General features: G+C 41.1%; 1 pseudogene; it reads left to right on the forward strand.

Annotated features, from left to right (window-relative positions):
* The first annotated feature begins 24,421 nt into the window (after positions 1-24,421).
* Positions 24,422-25,295, forward strand: LOC118525602 (calcyclin-binding protein-like; annotated as a pseudogene).
* Positions 25,296-27,098: the final 1,803 nt, after the last annotated feature.

Genomic DNA, 27,098 nt, shown 5'->3' on the forward strand with positions numbered 1-27,098 from the left:
GAATCCAACTGAAAAATGGGCAGAAGACATGAATAGACATTTTTCCAAAGAAGACATCCAGACGGCCAACAGACCTCACCACCACTCATCATCAGGGAAATACAAATCAAAACCACAATGAGATATCACCTCACACCTGTCAGAATGGCTAAAATCAACAGTGTAAGGAACAACAGGTATTGGTGAAGATGTGGAGAAAAAGGAACCCTCATGCACTGTGGGTGGGAATGCAGACTGATGCAGTCACTCTGGAAAACAGATGGAAGTTCCTCAAAATGTTAAAAATAGAACTACCCTACAATCTAGCAATTGCACTACTGGGTATTCCCTCAAAGAATACAAAGATACTAATTCAAAGGGATACATGCACCCTAATGTTTACAGCAGCATTATCTACGATCCAAATTATGGAAACAGCCCAAGTGTCCTTCAATTGATGAATGAATAAAGATGTGGTATGTGTGTGTGTATACATATACACACACACACACTGGAATATTACTCAGCGATAAAAAAGAATGAAATCTTGCCATTTGCAATGACATGGATGGAGCTAGAGAGTATTCTAAGTAAAATAAGTCAGTCAGAGAAAGACAAATACTGTATGATTTCACTCATATGTGGAATCTAAGAAACAAAACAAACAAACAAAAGGGGGAAAAAAGAGAGAGAAGCAAACCAAGTAACAGACTCTGAACTAGAAAGAACCAACAGATGGTCACCAGAGAGGAGGTGGGTGGGGCGATGGGGGAAACAGGTGATGGGGATGAAGGAGCGCACCTGTCGTGATGAGCACCGGGTGACATATGGAAGTATTGAATCACTATATTGTACACCTGAAACTAATATTATACTGTGTGTTAACTAACTGGAATTTAAATAACAACTCTTTTTTAAAGAAAGCACCACTGCACTAGAATGTGGTGTTTTGAAAGAGGTAAGCCCAGAGTATTCTGGGACAGAGATGGGGAGCCGCAGCAATGCCTGGCCTGGAAACGGCCAGTGGGGAAGAAACAATGCTTCCCCACAGGACAACACACAGATAACCCAAAGACCTCAGAAATTCAGAGCACACAGCCACTATTTTTATTTAATAACATTTTTTTTTAATCCTGAATATTGCCTATATAACTCTCGCAACAGTGGGGAGAAAGTATGTATCTGGCAATAAACAAAGAGAAAAAGATTCTTATCTGACCTTTTAGTTAAAGGGATGTGTGAGCTATATCCACTGTTTCCCACTCCAAAACGGATGTGCATGTGCGTATCCAAGTGTGTTATGCTTGAACATAATAAATCCGAAATGGCTCTATTGTGGTTTCTCTATTTGTGCTCCCATTTTTCTTCTTTCTATAGAGACTTGGCATTCTAGAACACCGCACATTCTGAACAAAATGTCCTTTTCTTATTCAGCACCACATTTTTGTAGATAAAAGGTGAATGAAATGCTAAAAGTAATATATAATTTGCTCTTAACAAATGGCAGAGGAGTAATGGAGCAACGATGTTTTTATAAAGGAAAGACTAATTACAGTGGGAGCCAAACATAGCAAGCACTCAATTTTAGCTTTCATAACAGAAGATGTCACTAACACATCCGGGTGTTTTTGCTTATTCTTAAGAGCAGCTTGAAATAATGACAGTTGGGGAAACAGTTACGTTGGTACTAAAGTTGTCCCAAAGTTTGATTTATAGCCCATCGTCTTCTGTTTGGCAGCAGGACAGAATGAAGCAGCGGCAGTGAGAAGTCTGGCCGATTCTGCCCTTGATGTTAAGATATTAACCAAAAAGAAAACTAATCTATCTTCAGACAGAAGTGTGGTACTTAAATTTGAGTGTTTGAGAGACAATCCTGTAAAATGTTTCTCTGTAAAAAAATGATTTTATTAGAGCAATTAAAAATGTAGAAAATGTGACCATCTTTCTGAAGTTGTGTAAGAGTTCTGTTCTAATCTCCCTCGCTCTCTGGAGCGAGATAAATCTATATATAGCCGAGCCTGGTATATGTGCTTCACTCATTATCTCTATATATAGATCTGTACCTAGAATATTCACTGTGAACATAGGTCACACAGTGTTCACAGGAGGACTGCATCTTAAAACCTTGGAACTATAAAATTCCTTGAACAGTTCACAGAGTTGGCTCTGGGAAGTGAAAAGTCAGAGGTAATCTTTGAGTCTTGCACTCATGGATTCATTTGTCCATTCAACAAATATTTACTGAGAATCTATTACATGTAGACACTTTGTCCACTGCTGGTTTAACAAACAACAAAAAGAAAAGCCCCTGTCCTCTATGACCTGATAATAAGGGGAGATGCCTACAGTTCTATTTTTGGCAGTGTGGAGACTGTGCCACGTTTACATAATGAAGAGTCCTTCTGAAATAGGCAAGGAGCTCCCGCAGAAGTAACAAAAGCAAACTTTGAAACATTGTTGATCTCTAAGAAAGTAAGGGAATCTTTAGAGGGGGGAAGAGGAAGGTGGGGTTGAAACCAGAGCCGGACCTGTAAGGCAGAAGCCAGGGGTCACTGGGAGGAAAGTGCTAAGACCAGGAGCCTAGAGTTTTGAGCAAAAAAGGAAAGACAAGGTTAATCCTCCCAGGGGATCTAAACCTGGGGTCCATGCGCTCTCAAGGTATTCATGAGGGAATTAGGAGAATCCATGCGCTTGGTTGGGAAAAAGATTATGTCTTTATTTTCATATATCTCTAATTAAAATTTCCTTTAATTACTAAATGTAAGCAACACATCACAGTAGTTTGAGCAATAGCCACGTCTTTGCCTCCAATAAAAATCACAGATTTCTACTGTTGCAGGTAACCTGAAATAATGTTTATGCTCCTTATGACTCTTTTGTAATTATGATAGTTACTAGACAGATCATCAGATCCCATTATTTAGCACATGAATAAAGAAGCACATATATTGGGGCACCTGGGTGGCTTAGTCAGTTAAGTGTCGACTCTTGATTTCAGCTCAGGTCATGATCTCAGGGTCATGATCCCAGGGTGGTGAGATCAAGCCCCTCATCAGGCTCTGCGTTCAGGGAGGAGTCTTCTCGAGATTCTCTTTCCTTCTCCCTTTGCCCCTCCCCATCACGTGTTCACTCTCTCTCTAAAAATAAATAAATCTTTTTAAAAAGCACATGTATTAATATATCACACATTTGTCTTTTAGTGTTTTAATAACTGCTGTCTCAGTCCATTTGGGCTGCTGTAACAAAATACCATAGACTTATATACAATGACTTCTTTATATAATAAATATGATGGCTTATCAACAATAGAAATTTATTTCTCACTCTTGTTGAGGCTGGGAAGTCCAAGATCAAGGCACCAGCAGATCTGGTGTCTGGTAAGAACCTGCTTCCTGGTTGAAAGAGGTCCATTGTCTTGCTGTGTCCTCACACAGCAGAAAAAGCAAAGGCCCCTTTGGGGTCTCTTTAATAAGGGCACTAATGCCATTGCTCTCCTGACCTAGCCACCAAAGATATCATCTCCAAAATATCACACTGGGGGTATTTTTTAACATGTGAATTTGGAGGGGACATATTTAGCCTCTAACAACTGTACTTCAATAAAATTGTAGTCATTCATCCTCTGTGTTTCATGCACTCAAAAATATTCCAGAAAGGGTGTATAGGCTTCACTGGATTGCCAAAGGATTCCAGACTTCTGCATTAATGAGACGGAGCTAGGAGACTCTGTCTCCCAGGACAGTGAGCCTACAGGGAAACCTATCTCCCTCTGCTCTGGTGTGGTAGCAAACAATAGGATAGATTCCCATTCGTGATGGCTACCCCTTAAGAATTTACAAGCCACAGTCATAGGTCTGCTCACTCCTGGGTACAGTCAGAGAAACCCTAAATCCAGAGAGTAAATAAAATTGTACCCTAGCTGTTAATATCTTCAGGTACACAGAAGAAACATATGTCATTCTTTCTGGGTGAAGACACCAAAATTAGGCCCCAAGACTTCTCACAGACTAAGTTCAAAAATAAAACAAGCTCAAAATAAAAACTGTTAAGCAAGTGAAGAAATAAGATATTAAGAGCAAGAGTCAAAAGAGAGGAAAAAAGAAAATATAACCCCCCCCCACCAAGGACTTCAGATACTCAGAATTTCCTGATTCAGAATATAAAATACTACATATATTATGTTTAAAGACATTTTTTAATGGAGTCAAAAAGTAAACAAGAATAACAGACTACCAAAAATGACCAAGTTGTAAATAGAACCAAATAAAATATTAGAAATAAAATATGTAATTATCAAAGTCTTAAATTTCACAAATGGGATATAGATATATTTTAGACTAAAAGTTTATAATTAGACTTTGAATCTAATTAGACATAGGTGAAAAGATAACCTATTGGAAAGGAAAATTAAAGAATTTATCCATAATTAAACACAAATGATAGGGAGATTTCAAAAAATTGAAAAAATAAATTAAGGTACAGAGGATAAAGTGAGAGAATCTAACAGATCTTACTGATATTTCAGAAATGAAGCTGATGCACAGAATGGAGGAGATCTAATGTTTGAAGAGAGAATGACTAAGAATTTTTTAGAATTTGTGAAATACAATTTTCAGGTTCAGGAATTACCAATGAATTACAATCAGAATAACACAGAGTAACAAAGACAGAAATATTAAAATGGAATTGGTGAACATGAAAGATCATTTTAAGATCTTAAAAGAATATCTTAAAAACAGCCACACACACACACACACAAATTTTTAAATAAATGAAAACTAGACTGACATCAAACTTCTCAAGAGTAACAGAAGCCAGAATCTAATGAAATGGTCAAATTGTTGAATGAAAAGACCTATAACTCTACAATTACATACTCAGGAAGACTTTGAAGAACAAAGGTGAAATAAAGACATTTTTAGACAACCATAAACTGTGATAGCTTACCACTAACTCTCAAAAAAAGACCTTCTAAATGATAAACTTCAAAAAGAAGGAAAACTATTCAAAAGGTAAGATTTGAGATAAAGAATGGTGAACAAAGAAATTAGTAAGGATTTAGACAAATGTGAAAAATCTTTGTGTATAATACAATAATAATACTTAAATTGCAAGACCTTTTTTGTAAATGCTAGAAATAAAATCTTGAATAACAACAGCTCATAAGCCCAGACAGGGATAATCAAAGATAAAGAACCATAAGACCCTTACATTATTCAAGAAGTGCAGAAGCTAATTTTAAACTTTCAGTCTACAAGGAAAACCAGGAAAAGGAGATAAGTGGAGTATATAATCCTAACAAGTAGAGCCAGAGGTGGGGTGAGGGCTGGAGGTTGAACAAGAAAAAATAATCTAAAATAAGGTCAAAAAATGGGACATAAAGAAGCATAGAACACCGAAATCAAACAGAAAGTACAATATAAGTTGGTAAAAATGAGTTCAAATATATCAGTAATAATAATAAATGTAAATGTAATTCATAATTAAAAGATTGTCAGATTTTTTAAATCAGCTAAATGTTATTTCTAAGAAATAGATATAAAAGGTACAAACATGGAAAAATTTTATATATAACAAAGATGCATAAGTACTAATCAAAAGAAAGCAAGTAATGTCAGAAAATTTAATTCTGATATAAAAAGCACTTATAGAGTCATTGCTTAATGATAAAAATTTTCAAAAAATAAGGATCATATATGCACCCAACAAGATAACTTCAAATGACATAAAATGAAAGTTAATAGAATATCAAAAATGTACAAATGTACTATCATACCAGGAGTTTTCAACATTCCTCTCTCAATTATTAGTATTCAAGCAGACAAAAATTACATGCCAAGCTCAATTTGATGGATATTTATAGGGACATGCATCCAACAATAAGAAATACATGTTATCATCAAGATCCATTGAACATTTACAATAACTGTCTCAAATTAGGCCATAAAATAAGTCTCAACACATTTCAAATTATCCCTATCACACACAGCATATTCTCTGACCACAATTAAATTAAAAGTCAGTTACAAGATAATTTAAGCCCCTTATGATTGGAAATAAAGTATTTCTAGATAACGTATGAGTCAAAGAAAATGATGGAAATTAAAATGTATTTAGAATTAAATAGTAGTAATAATACATATCAAAACTTGTGGAAGGTTAAAATAATAATTTGAAGAAATTAATAGTTTTGCATGCTTATAGAAGAAAGGCTGAAAATTTAAAAGTTGAAAGTCTACCTCAGAAAAAAATTTAAAACAGCACAATTTTTCTAGATAAGACTTTCTAGAATCTAACAAGCATATGTCCTGGTGATTTCTTTTTTCTCTTTTTTTAAGATTTTATTTATTTATTTTACAGAAAGAGAGCACAAGTAGAGGGAGCAACAGGGCAGAGGGAGAGGGAGAAGCAGGCTCCCCACTGAGTGGGGAGCCTGATGCGGGGCTTGATCCCAAGACCCCAAGATCATGACCTGAGCCAAAAGTAGACACTTAACCAACTGAGCCACCCAGCCCCCCCGTCCTGGTGATTTCTGAAATATCTGACTGGCATGTCATTGACACAGGCTCTTCAAAAAAACTGTTTTTTTGGGGGGGGTGGTTTAGAGAGAGAGAGAGCAGGAGGGGGGTGGGGGAGAGGGAGAGAGAGAATCTCAAGCAGGCTCCACACTCAGCATGGAGTCTGACACAGGGCTCAATCTCATGACTCTAAAATCATGACCTGAGCACCCAGATGCCCCCCAAAAATTGTATTTCTGATAAATATCCACGTCTTTTAAGATTAAAAAAAAAAATGGGAAAATGCCCAAAGAGAAAGAAATAATAAACATAAGAGCAGAAATAAACAACAGAGAAAACAAAGATACAATACAGAGTGCCCAAAAATCCAAAAGATATTTCTTTGAGAATACTAATAACTGTTAAGCCTCTGGTTAGAATAATCAAGTAAAAAAGAGTGAAGACAGAAACATACAATAGCAAGAATGAAAGGGGACCATGCTACAGATAGAGCAGAAAATTCAAAAGATAATGACTTCAGCCAGTAAACTTTTATATAAAACCAACAAACCCTAGAAAAAAGAAATGTGTCATAAGTGACTCATGAAGAAATAGAAAGCCTGAATAGCCCCATAATCGTTAAAGAAATTAAATTAGTAGTTAATGATCTTCCCACAAAGAAAGAAAAATAAATGGAATCTTTGAAAAACTACTCTAGGAAATAAAAAATAATATTCCTAATTCATATTTAAGAATATATCATCATGCTTCCAAAATCAGAAAAGTATGAGAAGAGAAAAATCTCTCTCCTATATATACCCTACAAATTGAATCCAGTAATATATATTAGATCTACATTGTGATGGTTAATTTTATGTGTCAATTTGACTGGGTTAAGGGACGCCCAGATAGCTAACAAATATTATTTCTGGGTGTGTCCATAATGATGTTTCTGGAAGAGATTAGCATTTGATTTCAGTGGGCTAAGTAAAGAGATTCACCCTCACTGATGTGGGCAGGCACCATCCAATCGACTGAGGACCGAAATGGAACAAAAAGGTGAGAGACGGATGAACTGACTCTCTCTTTTTTGAGTTGGGACATCCATCTTTACCTGCCCTCTGAATTCAGAGTTCCTGGTTCTTGGACTTTTGGACTCTGGATCTTATACCATGGGCTTCCCTGGTTCTCAGGCCTTTGGACTGATTATACCCTAACTTTTAGGGTTCTCCAGCTGGGAGACAGCAGATCATGGGACTTCTTGGCCTCCTTAACCACATGAGCCAATTCCTATACTACATTTCCTCTTACATGTATCTATATATATCCTATGGGTTCTGTTTCTCTGGAGAACCCTGACTAGTACATGCACCATGACCAGTCTGAATCTATTCCAGGAGTGCAAGTTTGATTTAACATCTAATGATACAATTCACCCCATTAACAGATTAAAAGAGAAAAATTCATCATTTCAACAGATGGAGAAAAATCATTCAAAGCAATCCAATACCTATTCATGAGTATAAAAAGAAAGAAAAAAAAATAGAAGGGAATTTCCTTGACCTGCTAAGAATATCTACCCAAAACATAAAAGATTTTAAAGGCAGGCACATTAGACATATTCTATATAAAATCAGGAACAACACGGATAGCCACTAACATCATCTTACTTCATTACAGTAAGAAAATAAGGCATTGTGATGACCATTAGTGATCTTGTCCATTTGTCAAGTCAAACTCACAAAAATCAGAGATCTTACCTAATATCAAACTTTATTAATGATTCAAAGAACACAGGTAGCCACAAGAAGCAGCTCAATTACGGAGAATTCTGATAGCTTCCCTCACTGGGTTGTGAAAGAAAGCTCCCCGGTCCAGATTTAAGTTGCGTTCTGTAAGGATGCATGCTGGACATCATTTCCACGAAGGGGAGAAATTTCTATCATGAAACATCTCCATTTTGTACACCAGAAATTACATGGCTGATACTGATATTTTCCAGTGGGCCATGCCACATAAATCTACAAACAACTGGTTTACCATACAAACAACCTACATAGATCAGACATATCTTAATAAAAGCAGCCCACATATAAGAAGGAGATTTACATTATGTTTATAAGGAGATGTGACCAGGTCATTTAATTCTTCTGAGTTTTTTTCCCTCTCTTCCCTGAACAGCGTGGGTTACAGACGAGTTGCTCACCTTTCCCTTCCCAGTCTAAAAGACACAAGGACTGGGGGTAAATGGTCTATGTAAGCTACTTTAAGGCAAGAGGTTTTGTTTCTTTTGTTAACTTCCTAGAACAGAATATTCCTAGAGCAGAGCCTAGCACACTGAGATACTCAATAAATGTCTATTGAATGAAAGAATAAATTATTCGTAAATTAATGCTTTCTACAGAGAAAACCCAAAAGCAACTATAAAGAAATTACAATTGATAAGAGAGTTTAGTTAAGTGAATTAATATAAAATCAATATGCAAAATTACTTGCATTTCTATGTTCCTGCAACAAAGAGAAAAAGTAATTTTAAAATAATCTTTACTATAGCAACAGAAAGCAAAGTCACCTAGGAAAAAATCTAAGAACAAAAAAATGTATACGGCCTTTAGGGCAAAAAATTAAAAAACTGTCTTGAAAGGTACTGAAAAATGCCCAAATAGATGGCGAGATGTATGTTCATAGGTAAGAAAATTCAGTATCATAAAATATCAGTTTTCCTGAATTGATCTATAGCTTCAATGTTATTATAATATGCTAATGTTTTTTATTTTTGTTTTGTTTTGTGGATGCTAATAATCTGAATCTAAAACCATATAAGAAACAAAGGTCCACAATAGTCCTGAACAAGAAGGAGGAGGAAAACTCACCATATCAAATACCCAAAACCTATTTTAAAGTTATAACAATAGAGTCAATGTGGCAATGTCCACCAAACAAGAATAGACAAATAGACCAACGGGCCACACAGAAAAAAGACAGAGCCGTGCGTATATAGCAACTTCATATATGAGAGAGGTGGCTTTGCACGTTAGTGGGAAAAGAAGACTACTTAAAAGCTGGCATTATTACAAATGGTTATCCATATAGAAGAAAATTAAATTTGACTTCTTCCCTTCATACACAAAACTCAGTTTCCAGTAGATTATAAACCTAACTGTAAAATGCAAAACTTCAAAACTTTTAGCAGCAAACACAGAATATCTCCATAAACTTTGGCAAGACGCAAAAATCACACACATGCACAAAAAGTGATTGCTATATTTCACTATGACAAATGTGACACTTTTGTGAAGCAAAGGATGCTATTTAAAAACTAAAAAAAAAAAAAAAAGGCAACAAGCTAGGAAAAAAGAGAGCTCAAGAAATGTAGCTGACAGAGAATCTGTGTCCAGAATCTATAATAAATTCATGTGTATCAATAAGAAAGTCAGAACCTAACTGGAAACTGGACAAAAAGTTTATCTAGTACTGTTCCACAGAAAAAACTGATCGTAAACATATGGAAAAGTTGTCAACTTTGTCAGTAATCAGTGAAACACAAATTTTAACTGCAATGAAAGGCAATTTTGCATCATCAGAAATGCAAAAATTAAACTCTGACAGTTTCAATTTTTGGTGAGAATGCAGGACAGTGGGAACCCCCCTATACTGGTAGGCAGGACTATCACTGAATCCAGTCCCTTTGCAAAATAATTTAACACTACCTTTAAACCTTAAAACACTCAGTGAACCACAATTCCACCTTAAGCTATACTAGACTCTAGGAGCACTTGCATATGTGTGGTAGAAGACAGAGCAGTAATATATGTAAAAAGCAACCAAACGAAAACAACTCAAATGAGTATCACCAAGGGAAACTGGTAAATTGTGGCAAATTGAAACTACAGAATATTCTATAGCAATGAAGTAAATGAACTAAAGCTACCCACATTGATGTGGATGAATGTAAAAACAAAAGAGTGGGGTAAAGCAAGTCGCAGAAAAATACAAACACTATGATAGCATCTATCTAAATGGCAAGATGTAATAAATGATCAAGGAGTGATACCAAGTGTGGAATTTGAGAGAGAACCTTTTCTGCCTGTGGGAATCAAGGAAGATATCACAGGGCAGTAACATGTGAGCTGGACTTTGAGCACTAGACATCATTCCTAGAAAGAGACAGAGGGTCAGGAGAACGTCAGTGTGGTCCAGACTGAGAAATCAGTGTGAGCAATGGGGTGGAGAACCCCCAGCATTCTTCAGAGAATAACGTAACTGAAAAATAAGGCATATAATGAGAAATCGTAAGAGCAGAAATAAGGCTAGAACAGGCTGTGGCTAGGGAACCAAGAGGCCCTTGCCTGCTCTCTTTGAACACACAAGAGAGAAGTCCCATCCTTCATATCCTAAAGGGATCCCTGTTCCATTTTCCCTCCTCAAACAGCACCCTGTTCTAGGAGCTGCACCCTCACCTCTTCTGCCCAGGGTTCGCTCTGCTCTCTTCCCCAACACCGCTCCCATTCTCCCGCCTTGAAAATAGCTGATGACGTACTGCGATGAACAGCACCACTTCAATAGGAGTATGAGATAACACCAATAACGCAGGTGGAAAAAGCCTGCGTTGTCCCAGAGCATTCAGCAAACCCTTGTAACCTGGGATCCACAGGGAAGGCCTGTGTGGTGCCTGGGGGGCATGTCCCTTGAGCAGAATTCTCACACGCATACCCAATTTGGGATGTAACTCAATAAGCAAACACTGTGCTCTCTAGCTATCTTCATTCTGCAGACATTTATTGAGCATTTATAGCCAAAAGTAGTTGGGTCTTCATGGGGCTATGTGGCCAGTCTCATTGCTGCCGTCCCTCCATCCCAACGGTAGTCTCCAATGGTAATAGCCCAGTGTTGTTAGACGCGATCCAGAAGTGATTAGCTACTTATTTTCATTTTGCAGAATAGCCATTCGGTGTTCACTCAAGCATTCATGCTTTTTAAAACCAAATGGGAACTGTATTGAGTAAAATACTCTTAACTGCATTGGAAATAGTTGTTCAAAGTGATGCTTGAGATGTACACACACACACACACACACATCATTGCCAGAATATCAACTTGTACTTTTTTTAAAAATTACTTTCTCTTATCTTTTTACTTCAAATTTATGTGAATATATTTAAAAATAAGAACAGAGAAAATGTTTTGTGTAATGTGACTTGAAAAAAGGAGCTCTATGTGTTCCCAGGAACCCAAAGGGGGAAAGAAGGCCCCATCCTTCCTTGCTATCTCTGCTTTCCATCTAGACTTTAGAGAAAGCTGAACTCATCCGAACATGAATACAGAGGCTGCTTTTTATTTAAAAAAAAAAAAAAAAAAAAAGATGGTGTTACTGACCTGTGATCAAAACTAGTGATCATGAATTTTAACTGATCTAGCCACATACTTTTAAATGCTTTCTCTTATTACCAAAGGCAGCAGCTGAGTCCTACCTCCAACAAGGCTCTAGGACCTTGACCCAGGACCCAGAAAAGGAGAACACTGAGAATCCAATCAGTGGGACTTAGGGTGCCAGGTCGTACCAACCTATCACGATCACAGTGTAGATGGAGCTGGCTGAAAGCCAGAGTCAGAGGCTAAGCTCAGAGGTCAGAAAACAGATGCAGCCAGTTAGGGCACCAAACTGAAGGTAGGAGAGCAAGAAGCAAAACTGCAGCACGAAGCACAGAACGTATTTGTTACCAGTCCAGGGATTTACCAACACACTTTTATTTTACGGCTGAGGGTTTGAAGTTCTGGTTCTGCAGCATCCCACCTCCCCACTTTTAAATAAATGGGCCCAAAGCTGAAAATAATTAGAAAAACAAGGCCAACCATTAACAAAACAGTAAGCTAAGAAACGGTGAATTAGCCAGTGTGGCACCGGGCATCTCAATACACTGCGAACCCTTGGCTTCATCAGGACAGCCCTCTAAACACTCAAATAACCAGCCCCTGTGGAACCCGATTCACCAACAATTACTAGGCTTATTCAAAAAATGAAGTTATGAAGTGAGAACATGAAGGCTAATCTGCGTACAGGTGATAGAAACTCAACTGGAAATAGTTTAGGCAAAAAGAAGTAGACCGAGGTGTCATACAGAACCTACGTCAGGAATATTCTGACCTCAGCAACAACTCAAAGCAAGAACACAGGCACCACCAGGGTTCTTCCCATTCTCTAGTCTCTGCTTCATTCTCTCTCTGCAGGTGGACCAGTGCGGAGGAAAGTGTGGTCAACAGCAGTCCCAGAGTTGTAGGTCTTAAAGGTCTAGCACTCAGAGACTGACTTCCCGCTTTCTCTGATCCCAGTGAAAAACATATGAAGGAGGAGCTTTGCAGCCCAGATCCAGACGGATTCCCAAACCTGGGCCAGTCAACAGTGGCCAAGACAGCAGGCTACTTGGACCGGCCCCGCTCGGATCAGGTGTCCAGCCTTGTACTTGTCCGTGGTAGTCAAAGGGATGAGGTCATGAAAAAATCTAGCCATTCTGGCAGAAACCACAGAGATATATTTGGGGGCTGCCATTTCCAGAAGCAGCAGATGCAGAGCATATAAACAGTAAGTATCCACCAAACAAGGTAAATTAGCTACATATTACAATTACTGGGCTAACAGCACAGTATTTTATTACACCCAAAAGAGAGAATTAGCTGTCCCTGACAGTAAGCATTGTGTCCTTCCTATAATCTTATTTAAGAATCCATTGCACATCCATCTCCCAGATGAAGATGAAGCTTCTACACTCCTCAGTTTCCAAGTTCCCTAGAACTCTCGGGCGGGGGTGGGGGGGGGTACGGTCTGTGTCACACCCATTAAGGTTACTCTAGTTGAGGAGCAGCATAAACAAGAAGGAAAAACCAGCTTTCCTGACAGATTTAGTTCACAATCCAACTCCTAGGCACTGTGTGACTATGGGCACGTTGCTGAAACTCTGGGGCACAGTTCGCTCACCTGCAAGATGGGGGAAATAATACATACCTCGCAAGGTTGTATAAAGGTTAGAGCTAATGCATAAGGAGCGCCATACCTGATTCATGGGAGCTATTGTATTATTAATATACTGAATGGCTTCCTCATTACCTCTAAGAGCTAAAGCACACTTGGCCCTGGGAATGTCTTCAGGCCATGTTCCATTTCTTACTAACCCACTTCCTTGTGGAAAGCTCTCTTTCCCACCCTGTATACCCAAAAGACATGGTTAATATAGATTCCAATTAGGTTGTACTATAAAAAAAAAAAAGGAAGATGGGTGGGGGCAGTTTTCAATTCGGCTTTCCCCAGAGGTTTACTTACTTTATCTGAAATGATACCACAAAATATCCAAAATCCAAAGATGACTTTAAAATGTGAGCTAAGACAGTACAACTGCTCTAATTCCCTGAAATGTGTGGGTATATGTGTATACGTCATATACATGTAACTACATGTATATTATATATTATACTTTTAATACTTTTTATATTTATAATATTACATTTTATAATTGGATTTTTATCTCGTGTTTTAATGTGTCGGGGTGTATTTTTTTTTTTTTTTTAATAAGATAAAAACACAACTCAGGAAAACCATGGCTGGCACCATCTCTAGAGCTAGGGGCATTCAGAGCAAAGTTCCCCACCTGGATTTCAGAGCATTAATCCCTTCATTTCACAGTGGGGCCGACTGAAGTTCAGAAGGTGAACTGACTAGTCGGAGATCAGCCAGGTCAAGTATTAGGGACAGGTCTAGAGCCTTATTCCCAGCCCCAGGCCTCTCCCACCCACTCCCCAGCATGCATGGCTAAAGGGAGGAAGGTGGGACCCTCAGACGGCCCCAGGGGACAACTGAGAGACCAGAGCAAAGGAAATGCTGCAGGCAGATCCCAGATCCCTCAAACGGATCTTCTAGTGAAAGGGGAAGAAGCCCGGCCTTACTCCCATGCTCTCTCCTGGTCACTTTCTCTGGCCAGATTTAAGTGACTTGACAATTATGCATTATTTTGTAACGTCTGAAGCTCCATTAACAGATAATCAGAAAAGAGCTTTCTTTAAGGTGCCTCAAATAGCAACAGTGATACACTCAATAGTGCGGCCAGCTCATCATAAAAAATGACTCCCATACTCCTGTCTCAATCTCATGCTTCAATTCACTTCATGCACTAGCAAAATCCAGATGTTGGGGGCATCCTGCACACCCCACTCTTCCTTGCCTCTGTGCTTTTGCTCCTGCTGATCATGCTGGCTGGAATTCCCTTCTGCTCTTTCCTTGGCTCACACATCCTTTAAGATAGAGCTCAGGTACCAACTCCTCCAGGAAGCTTCCCATCATTCACCCTTGTGTTCTGGCCCATCATAGGCTTCAGCGAAGGTGTACTGAGCACTGAATGCTGAACGGAAGAGGTTTCTTACTGTAAGCCAGCACTAGAGTTCCCTTTTTCCCAGTCCGAACCTGCTGAGCCTTTCCAACAACATCTCTAAAGAGAATCAGGCTGTGTCTGCCCCAGGCCGTTGAGGCTACACAAATGTCTGCCAGAAAGTGTCTGTTGCCTTTCCTGACAGAGCTGGGGGAGAAAGCTTAGCAGCAGGGGGACAAGATAATGCGAGCAGAGAAACAACACAACGGTAGTTGGGGCAGGAAGCAACCTAGACAATGTGAACATATATCTGAACTTGTCTAAAGCCACTGTTTCTTCTCTCCTGCTTTTCAGTAACTTGACCCTTGGCCTAAGGTTCCTGCATTTGCAGTCATTCCCAGCCAGCAAGTGGAGGGCTGAGGGAGTGAACTGGCTCACAGCAGCTTCACGTCCAAGACCATCACCCCTTTAAGTGAACTCCACCCCAAGTCCTAGCTGGGCCAAGCGGTTCCACCTGCAGAACTAGAGGGCCACGTGGGGCTCCTACAAAGTATGGGCTGTTCCCGAAGATAGAACTCAAGGGGGGATGACACGATTAAAGGAGAGACAGGATCAAACACAAACCTGGCCCGTCCAGGCTGTCCCTTGGCCCCGCCCTGTTTCTCAGACACTGAGAAAGTGCATCATACCCCGCACTGAGCCGGGCACAGATGCTCCAGGACAAAATACAGGCCAAATCTCAAATGTGATTCCTCCGACTCTGATTCTTATCTACACAGCTTAACAAATCATGTTTGTTCAAGCTCATTCACTCACAAACTCTGGCTGGCATCCAGGACCACCAGCGTGAGACCATGGGTCCCATGGAGCTCATTACATCTGCGGTCTGTGGTCTTCTGCGGCCAACAATTAGCTCCAGGATACAATACAAGCTGCCATTTCCATCCTGGTCATGGTTGCCATGGGGATCACTTCCTGCTTCTTTGTGGGAATCAAATGTAATGCTTTTGCTAATGGCCCATAGCCTTGACTCTTGGGAGACCAGAAGCATTAAGCAATCAGAGCACTTGTATTTTAAATTCCTTTCCTGCCTTAGGACCTTAAGTATATAGCCAGCCCCACCAGCATTTCCATCTCAGTAATTTAGGGGCCGGGGACACAGGAAAGGGGTGTGCACCGTTCCATTAGGAAAGAGGTTTCTGCTGGTCCTTTCCTTTGTCAGTATGATTTAGATGTTTTCATATATTTAAGAAAAAATAGGGGACACCATAGTTACGCAGTGGGGGAGCAAAACACCTGGGTTCTACACGTGACCCATCCGTCAACTCTCTCTGTGAACCGTGAGACAATCCACTAAACCTCTTTGGGCCCGTTTCCTCATCAGTAAATTGGAGAGTTTGACAAAGATTTTTTTTCAAAATTCTATCCATTGGTATTTTGATTTGTTCTACTCTCAACTGACAAAATAACTTCTCCCCTACATGTAAATGGTAAGAGTGGTCAGACAAAAAGAATTTTTTAAATAGCAAGACTGAAAGTAAGACACATTTCAGGTCAAAAGGCCAGAGGTTAGAGGAGCCCAGAAGCCAAAGGTTAGGATGGAGGCTGGGGTCTGAAGTCAGGCAGGCAGGCAGGCGTCAGGGAGCCCAGGGTCTCAAAAAGCATCTCCAGATATTCGGTGAGAAGACACCATTGCTAAGGCATAAGAGCATCAGGAAAATCCAAAGCAAGAAACCATATATGAGCAATGTGGTGGATTTCCAAGTCAGAAAATCACAGGTCAAAAGCCAGTGAGAGGGGCACCTGGGTGGCTCAGTCAGTTAAGTGTCTGCTTTTGGCTCAGGTCATGATCTCCGGATCATGGGGCTCTCTGCTCAGTGGGGAGTCTGCTTGTCTCCCTCTGCCCATCCCCCCCACTCACGCTCGTGCTCTCTCTCTCTCAAATAAATAAATAAAATCTTCAAAAAAAAAAAAAGAGCCAATGGGAGGCTGGCAACGTGGGAGAAGTCAGATCATGCATGTCCCAGGCGACTATGGAAGCGATGAAAGATGTCTGATGGAGAACGTCAGTTTCTTTTCCTGACAGAGGCTCCCAGAATCTAAATGAATGATTCAAGGAAAAAAAATCCCTGGAACAGTCCATTCAAACCCTATGGGATCGGGGCACCTGGGTGGCTCAGTCAATTGGACATCTACCTTCGGCTCAAGTCATGATCTCGGGGTCCTGAGATCGAGCCCCGCATTGGGCTCCCGACTCAATGGGGAGTCTGCTTCTCCCTCTGTCCCTCACCCCACTCGTGCTCTCTCTCTCAAATAAATAAATAAAATCTTTAAAAAAAAAAAAAAAAAACCTATGGGATCAAATGAATAAGCTGTGTGTGGCTGAGATGCAGGCATCCCAGGGCTCATTTCGCACCACACTTTTTGCTGCCCCTGAGGTCCTTTTCAAAGCCCCTGGGCTGTACCTCTGTAGGTGTGGCCACTCATCTCTCTACATCCTGTGCTGAACACAGAGCTCTATTTTCTCAGAGCTTAGGGCTTGGAGACGAGAGCATATAATCTCAACAAATATTTACTGAATGCCTAGTGTGGGCCAAATACCATCCTAGGAACTTAATATAAAGGCATATTTATTGCTACCTAAAAATCCAGATCTTTTCTGACTAATTTTCTGATCCATTATGAGTTCCTTGCTATTATATAACCTAAGGCACTTTATATAGACTCCTAAGGAACACGTCCCTCCAAGTACAGTGGAAAAGGAATTGGGTTCTTATCCCACCTCTGCTGCTGACCGGCTTTGGGCTAAGGCTCAGTCACAAAAACATTCACGCTCCCAGCTTCCGTTTCTGCCATGTGGACTTAATCCTTCCTCCTCTGTCTCTTTCATGAGATGCTGGGAGGAGTCAATGAATGAGTACCTGTGAAATCACTTTGAAATATGGTCTCATTGGTGACAAGCCGGCACTCAGCAAAGATGGGGGTTTCATCGGAAGCAGGGTTTCTGATTCAGCCTGGCTTCCTTAGCCATTTCTGTGTCAGTCAGCTGTCACTGCCCCTTCTCCTCACACCATGCACATTTTAAAAGCCTGCACAAGCTCATCGAGAATTCACATACCCAAGCTTCAAACAGACAAGGACAATCTGAAATTGGAAATTCAGGAAGATGTCAGGTGGTAGTGCTCTCTGTGAAAAATGAGCATTGTAGACACAGCCTCCCTTCTCCCAAAGATGCCTGATGTTTGTGGATGATTTGTAATGCTTTTACTGAAAAGCCCTCATCCCCATGAACACATTCTGAAGACAGAAATCAATCTTACACTGTAACAGGGAGAGAAAATCTGTTAGCAGATAATGAAGTGGAGAAAAAGCACCTAATTCTGGAATCCTTTCTACAAAATAAATGGATTCCAGAGCAGTAAGCCCACACCCATATTTTCCCCTCACTCTTGCAATATACTAAGCAGCTTCAAGAGGTAAGATTAAAGAGAGAGACCATATAGCCAGCCCCACCAGCATTTCCATCTCAGTAATTTAGGCTGGATGCCATCAGAGAGACAATCCCCTTTGTCATCTCACCTTGGGGACCTACTCACCCCATCATTGGCATTTTGTACTAGGTCAGTGTTTGCATGCACTACGAGGCATTGAGCATTACTGCAAGGACAGGCTAGACCATAACCTTGAGGCATTTGTAATCTTTAAAATAAGGCAATAACACACAGAGGTTTAATTTAACCCCCAAACCCAGATGAATTCTACTTAGACCACCAGACTCTAGAGAATAATAATATAGGAGAATAAGAACTACAAGGCATACTGGAACCCAGAGCTGAAAACCATCACAGAACACATTGCAATGAGAATCCAACCGGTTCCAGGGGAGAGGTAAGTTATCGAATAAGGCAGAAATCAGGAATGGATACTAGATAAAGCTAGCACAGCTTATAATCTCAACAAATATTTACTGAATGCCTAGTGTGGGCCAAATACCACCCTAGGAACTTAATATAAAGGCATATTTATTGCTACCTAAAAATAGGTTGGGAAGGAGACTAAAGGCAGGGGGAGGGTGGGAAAGACACTTCCATGAAGAAAGGTCCGAAGCTGATGTACTAGAGCACACTTCCACACGGAAAAGCCCCTTTATTTGCTCAGATACCCACAGCCTCTGATAGCCTTCCATTATCTGGAGGGTTTAGAAGAGTCGCAAAAGCTTCCTAAAAACAGGTCTTGCTCTGAAAAGGGGGAAGAGTTAGAGCCATCTTCCCACACCTCATCCCCCAGCCCCCTGCAGAGGAATCATGCAGGCAAATAAGCTGTGCTCTTCCCCCAGTGCCCTTCTGGCTCTTGGTATGTCTCAGGAGCTTCTCTCCCAAGAAAAATCAGTCCACAGCAGGTCTGGGAGAAAAAGATAATGTGAGAGCTCACAGTGGGTCAGTAATTCAGTAAAAAGCCAGAGAGCTGTTGGCTGGGAATGTCAGAGACATCCGCGCACAAGCCAGGAAGAAAGCACGCTCCGCACCTGCAGGACGCCGTCCTCCAGAGGGAGCCTGGCCTTGGGGAGTCGTCTGGTCCTGTGCTCTATGTGCCAGGAAGGAAAGGTGCTGAGCTTTGAGACTTCCTCAAAATTCTGTCATGAAGGTGAGAGGCAGCTGAGACTGAATGGGAAGAAGGAGCAAATTTAAGAAACGTGTGATGGCTTCAGGAAAATCAGAGACAGTGTGCAGCCATATGAGAACATCCTGGCACATCTCAGACAAGCACATTGAACTCAAAATGCACAAAGACACCCCAGATATGACATAAATAACTCAAATCGAAGACAACAAATATTGCTAGAACTCCATCCTAGCCCCTTGAAATTCTACATTCCAATTCTCCAAGAGTCAAAGGCAAGTAGAGATCAAGAAGCCAGCAAAGCATTATGAAAGGCTACTTGAAAGAATTTCAGATCCATCTCTGACATTAGTAAGTTCGCATTTTAAACATATTCCTCCCATAGTCAGCAAATATTCTTTAACCGGTCCAAAAGCCAAGAATAAATCTGGGTAGAATCAAGAAGGCTGAGAAAAAAAAAAAAAAATGCTCCCAAAAGCGAGCTAGGGAAGACACTGAACTCAATCAGGATTGTGGTAATGTTATCTCTGGAGGGACTAAGCCCCAAAGGCCTCAGTGTAGAGGGAAACTGTGAAGATGTAGAGTCAGACCCAGGTTTGAACTTCTGCGTAGTGTCAGTGACAAAAGGCAGTGACTCCTGACCCTAATCCAAAGCCCTTCAGTTCTTAGGCTCAAGTTGCCTGGAAGACAGAACGTGGGCTTTGGACCTTGTTCCAAATACCGGTTCCATCCGTGGGTAACGTGCTTCCCTGCTCCTTCCTTTGCTGCCCATGCCCACACCCTACTGGAAGGCCTGGAATGGTGAATCAATGAGATGAGTATGTATAAGTCCCTTAGCACAATGTTTAGCACATGTTCATTCTCTCTCACACTTCTAACACCAGTGTTGGGGACCGTATGTAGGAAAGTCAGATCAAGCTGTCGATATTTACTGGGAAAAGTATTGGGCTATAATTAGTGACCCAGTCCTCACACCGGCTCACTCTGTGACTTTGGACAAATCACTGCACTTCATGATGCATCAGCTTCATCACATGCAAAATGAACTAGATTGTCTGGACCAAAGAGAACTCCCTTGTATTATACTCAAAGGCAGCTGGGGTCAGGGGTGGGAAGGCAGGACAGAGAACAAGATAAAAGGGATGATCCTCATCCCCTGAAATCACAGATGCAAGTTTCCAATGGAAGAGCCTCCTACCCAACCAGGACAGACTTGAAACTATTGAGCCCTGTGACCCTAGCTGGCTAATCCAGGTCAGGTTCCCCATCTGCAACAGATGAGCAAGGTAGAAACAGTGGAAAAGGAAGGTGAAAAGTGGCATTTAGCTTCGGAGGTATCCTGGCCTCCCACATGCTTTACACACACACACACACACACACACTTCTGTGCCCCTCATGTCTGGGCAGGGATCCATGGCCCCTGTTGCTAGTATTATGTGCTCTTCCTCTCCATCAGCCAGTCTAAACCCTGTCTAATGCAGGAGCATCTCACTCAGAGTCAATGAGTTTCATGAGCAACTCAGGTGGGGATGGGTAGCGGGGCCAACTGGGGTGAAGGTCTCACAGCCTGTTCTTCAGACTGCCTGGGCCTAAAGCATGAACCCCTACAAAGAAAACACATTTAACATCATACCATAAAACTTGGGAGAAGTGACTCTCCCCTGCACCTTGCACCTCTCCACACATAAATGCACACAAACACCCACCCACTAACCAACAAAAATATCACACTGGGACTATTTCAGAATACCATCCGAAAAGTAATAAAGTTCTCTTTTAAAATGCTCCACAAAAGAACAATTCTCATCAGTCATCCTTGACAACCCTCTGAAATACATCTGGGCCTCGTAGTCTCTCAGGAGCTTCTAGGGAGACAGAACCAAGGCTGGCCCAGGCCATTCCATGCTGCATAGATAGGACTGTCTCCACCTTCACCATCCTTCAGACCCACTCCACCCTTGTCATATTCCTGCCTGGCCAATTCTTACAAATCACTAGATCTCAGTATAAATGTCCCCTTCTCCAGGAAGCCCTTAATAACTCCCCGAGGTTGGCTTAGATGCCCTTCCTCTGTGCATCCTCACCTACTTTGCTAGCATTAGCTGGCTCCTCTGTGGTTATAGGTTGACTAGTCCATCTCTCCACTGAACTCTGGGTTCCTTGGGGACAGAGACTACGTCTCTAGCACTTAACATAGTGCTAGCTTATAGAAGTGCTTAATAAATCATCTGTTGCATGAATGAACAAATCTGAGTCAGATTAATAATTGTATTAAAAAAAACTACTCAGGTCTACTGAGGAACAAACCAATAAACCTGGTAAAAAGAAAGAAGTCCCAGGCGCCTGGGTGGCTCAGTTGGTTGAGCGACTGCCTTCGGCTCAGGTCATGATGCTGGAGTCCCGGGATCGAGTCCCGCATCGGGCTTCCTGCTCAGCGGGGAGTCTGCTCCTCCCTCTGACCCTCCCCCTCTCTCTCACTCTCTCTCTCAAATAAATAAAAAATAAAATCTTTAAAAAAAAAAAAAGAAAGAAGTCCCTAAGTGTGAAAACTAGGTGTTCTCCCTAGAGGTCACGATGGATTCGCTTCTGTCCCTGAGCCTGGGATTGGTGTTGCTGAATGTAGAGTGGCAGAGGGCCTCACTACAAGGCCAGGCCATCTGCTCCTTCTAAGAAGAGAGGGACAGGAACAACCACTCACGGAGCACCGACACACATCTCTTTTAACCCAAATAAAAGCTAACAAGGAAAGTGGTATCGTCATCTTACAGATAAGGAAGCAATACTCAGAGAAGCAAAGAATGCATCCAATAAATAGCAAACTTGGTCCTGGAAGTTGGACCTGCTGACGCTGGAATCAATACTTTATTCACTCTGCCTCATGGCTTCTCAACTTCGATAGGTCTGGATGTTTATTTTCCCAACCTGATTAGCAACACGCTGGCTGGGAAGCTAGACACCCCTGAAGTTGCGGCAGCGACAGGGAGTGGTGGCGCCGAATCGATAAGGTGGTGAGCAGGCATTCAGACCGATCACCTGTGGCTGGCAAAGGGCTCATGCTGCCAAAGATCTTCTTGTCTTTGAAAACAGCTTTGGAGAAAACAATCAGAGAAGGGAACCCAGAAGAGAAAGAAAAGCAGAGAAGTGTCAAGAAATGCCCTCTAGGTTGATGATTGATGAAACAAAATTATACAAAAACATCACAGTGCACACCCAACCACTCACAAAAAAAAAAAGTATCCCCCCAAAAAACAGGGTGATTATTAACTGTCATTATCAACAGGGACATTAGTCACAGCTACAGGGCTCCACCCAACTATCAGCACAGTCTCCTGCCTCCAAAGACAAAGGTACTAAGAGTCAAGAGAAAAGCTTAGAGAAAATGAAAATGCATCCAATTCCGTCAAATGAAAATGCCATGGGCCCAAAGCCAAAGTATATTCTTGGCCTGATAGTGTTCACCACCCTAAATTTAGCCAACTGGTGAACTTTTTAAAGAAGCATGTTACTCAACCTTTTGCGAGGCAGAGATTTACCTCCTATCACACAGCTTGCTTCTCCCCTGAAGCTGGAACACACTGTCCTTGGCTTTGTCATCCGTAGAAGCAGCAATGCCAACGAAAGCTCTGCTATTGTCACCTAACTCGTCTTGTCCAAGCAGCGCCTGGATGAGGTCCAAAAGGCCTCCCTTCCCCAGATACCCAGCCCACCTCGCTCACCTTCCCCTCATCCGCTAGCTCATCTTAATTCTTATCATCAGGGATTCATTCTTTTCTGTTAATCACTCTAGCTCCAGAAATCACCTTTTCAGATGAGAAAACTCTAGAGAGAACTTGCACGCCCATCCATGTCACCAACGTCTGTGCAGATTCTAACATTGCTTGCTTCATCTGATCCTTACAATTACACTGTGAGGACCGAGAGGCAGCGTGGAAGGTTGAAAATCATGAAACCCTAGAGGCTGACCTGGATTGGAAGCCTCACTCTTTCACCCAAGCAAGCTTCAGTTGCCTCGTACGAAAAACAGAGATTGTGAGATCTACCTGAGCTCAATAAATGGAAACTATCTTCAGGTGGTTCTTAATTTGGGGAATTTTTAGAGCCGGAAGAACTCAATGGTTAAATGCATGACTCTGGAGCAAGACAGAGAAATCGGGGACTGTGCGGCAGATGGTTTTGGAGAATGGGTCACTGAAGGGGGTATCAAGACACAACTGAAAGTGCTATGACATCTATGGGAATCAGAGTCAGGAACCCACAGAGGCCAACAAAAGAAACGGAGAGAGGAGGAGGGGAGGCAGGGCCGTCCAGCAGACCTAAAGCAGAGACGACCCTACAGCTCGTCCCATTTCAGTCCGTCTTGCAGTGGCTCCTAACTAGTTTCATTGTGGCAGTAGATAAATACTTATTCAGCACAGTTGTGTGCCAAAAGATGATCAAGGTTTGGGGCACCTGGGGTTGCAGTAAGCTCCTCGCAGATGTTGGCAGAGGACAGGAACATATCCTGAGGCCAGAACTAATAAAGCTAATAAAACTCAACACACGGGCAGAAATGGCCCACGCTAGGAAACAGTTGGTAAAGTGTTCTCCCAGAAAGAGAGAACACAGCAAATAGAAGGAGGAAGAGAAATCACAAACACACACATGAATTTACAAATTAAAAGGACCACTGAGTGTCCAGCACAATGAAAGAAAAGTGATCCATCCATACTCAGGCATACTTTCATGACATCTCAGAGCACTGGGGTTGAAGAGAAATATCCTAAATACCTTAAAGCTCCCAAAGGCAGAGGCGGGCTGGGTCCCGCACCGGGTGGGGTGTGTGCCCAAGCTGTGGGCACTGTGACTCCTGCAGGGGGGCCCGTGTCCGGAGGAGTGCGTTCGGAGCAGTGTTTCCTGTTCTCTCCCCCGGTGCAGCTGCCGGTCTGCAGCTCGGGCCTTGCCTGACCCAGCCCAACCAGGGTTCCAGTTTTGCAAGAGCTACAGAAAGATCTAGAGGAGGTGAAGGTGCTGCTGGAAAAAGCCACTAGAAAAAAAGAGTATGTGATGCAGAGAAATCCAAGATCCAGACAGAAATCAAGAATAAGGGGCGCCTGGGTGGCTCAGTCATTAAGCATCTGCCTTCGGCTCAGGTCATGATCCCAGGGTGCTGGGATCGAGTCCTGCATTGGGCTCCCTGCTCAGTGGGGAGCCTGCTTCTCCCTCTCCCACTCCCCCTGCTTGTGTTCCCTCTCTCGCCGTGTCTCTGTCAAATAAATAAAATTTTAATTAAAAAAAATCAAGAACAAGATGCAGCAGAAATCACAGAGAAAAACAGAATTTCTTGACAGTGAAAAATCCAGCTGCTGTCGTTGCTCCCATTATAATGGGATATACAGTGAAAATCCATAATTACAGATGGGAGCAGTCAGGTAAGTTTATGAAAATCTACATCACCTTAACAGGAGTTCATCAAGTCCCCACTGAGAATATGCAGGTGCATTTCACAGCAAGGTTATTTGATCTTTTGGCAAAGAATCTAAATGGGAAGAGTTATTCCATGGTTGTGAACAATCTTGAAACCCATCTCCACGGAAGGCAGGTCAAAAAAAAAATTAAGACAGATACTGTTCTTACCTTATATAGAAAGAAAGCAGAAAACACGCAGTGGGACTACCTGACTCAGGTTGAAAGAGAGTGCAAAGAGAAAGAAAATTCCTCCTAAGACACTGAAAAAGATCCCAGGGAGGGATTGATGAATGTGCTACAGAAAATTTATGAATACGGAAACGATGATATGAAGTGAACCATTAATAAAGCCTGTGTGGAATCCAGAGAGAAGCAAGCCAAAGGAGACACAGAATTTTGAGACTTTAAAGTCATTTTGGGAACCGTGATGGGGAAATATTGAGGTTTCCGAAAATGAGGAAATGTTGGTGAGCTGCACAGATAAATCTGACAGATAAGTACTCACACAGCCTTCTTCTAAGGAAAGGCAATGAACTCTCCCATTTCCTACTGGAGGATTTATTAAAATATGTTTATTAAACATTTCCCCCAAAGATAGTTTCCTTAGTAATCTGGGCATTTTGTTCAAAAAAGGATAATACTGTATTCTCGTGTGAAATGTAAAAAAACAAGTCTTGCCTAATGATAATGCCACATTGTGTTTATTTTTGTTCAGCTAAGAGGTAGAAAACAAAAGTTCTGGTTTACCTGTAAGTTCCTGACATCCGCTCCCACCAATGTAAGAATAAGTAAAAATAAAACCTGAATTTTTGCATAAAATGCCAAAAAAAAAAAAAAAAAAAAGCTTCCAAAGAGAAAATGGAGGATGCTTTCAAAATTCTGAGGAAAAATTATTTCTAACCAAGAATTCTATACCTAGCCACACTAAGATCAAAATGGGGATAAAATAAAGCCATTTTTAGGGAAGGATGGCATGAGATTGGGGGGGTGGTGAGATAGTTGCTGGTTTAAACATTTGAATTTTATTCTCAGAGATGGGAGGCCACTAGAGTTTTCGAACCAGAGGAGAGGCAAGACCTGATCTGCGTTCAATCTTACAGTCTATTTTATCTGATATTAGATCTTACAGTCCATTTATCTGATACTTTATCAGTCTAGATCTCTTATGCCTGCTGTTTACATGGCATCTTTTTCTATTCTTTTACTTTCAACCCATTTGTGTCTTTGAATCCAAAGTGTTTCTCCTGTGGACAACACATAGTGGGAGCATTTTTTTTTCTATGCAGTCTGGCAACCCCTTTCTTTTGATTGGAGGGTTTAATACAATCATATCCAATATTGTTATTCGTATGGCTGGATTGTTAATTACCATTCTGCTTTTTGTTTTCTGTATAACTCATAACCATGTTGTTCCTATATTCTTCCTTTACTACCTCCTTTGACTTAAGTGGATAGCTGCTAGTGTAATATTTAAACTCCCTTAAGGATTTTAAACTATGTATTTTTTTAGTGATCTTCTCCATGGTTGCTCTAGAGCTTACAATATGCATCTTAACTTATTAAAATCTCCTTCAGATTAACACTAACTTAATTCCAGTAAGACAGTGAAATCTATTCTGTATTGCTACATTCTCTTTCCCTTTTTTGTGCTCTTATTGTTATCCATATGAATGCCTAAGTTGCAAACCCAACAATACGTTGTTGAAATTACTACTTTTTATAATACTGTCTTTTATGTAAGCCAAGAGAAGAAATAAGAGCACAAATATCTTTGTAGGAGTTTCTTAAAATACATTCATTTTCTTATTTATCAGGTGGGGTTATCTTCATTTCTCCCTGTGGATGGGAGGACCTCCTGGTGTCACTTCCTCAAGCCAACATGGCTTCATCCCCACTCTCATCTTTGTGATGTTATTAACAAATATATTTCTATGTATTATAGGTCCAAAAATACAATTTTACAGATATTGTTTCAAATTAGAAGAAAAAATAAAAATGTAACAGTACTGTCTTTTATCATTACCTCGATTTTTATCAGCTCTTTGTTTTTTTGATGTCGATTCAAATTACCGTCTGATGTCACTTCCTTTCACTTAGAGAACGTCCTTTAGTATTCCTTATAAGGCAGGTCTGCCAACAATCCGTTCTCGCAGTTTTTATTTATCTGAGACTGTCATATGGGATTCTTGGCCGAGAGATTCTC

This window comes from Halichoerus grypus, chromosome 11 (assembly GCF_964656455.1).
Source record: "Halichoerus grypus chromosome 11, mHalGry1.hap1.1, whole genome shotgun sequence".
Classification (NCBI taxonomy): domain Eukaryota; kingdom Metazoa; phylum Chordata; class Mammalia; order Carnivora; family Phocidae; genus Halichoerus; species Halichoerus grypus.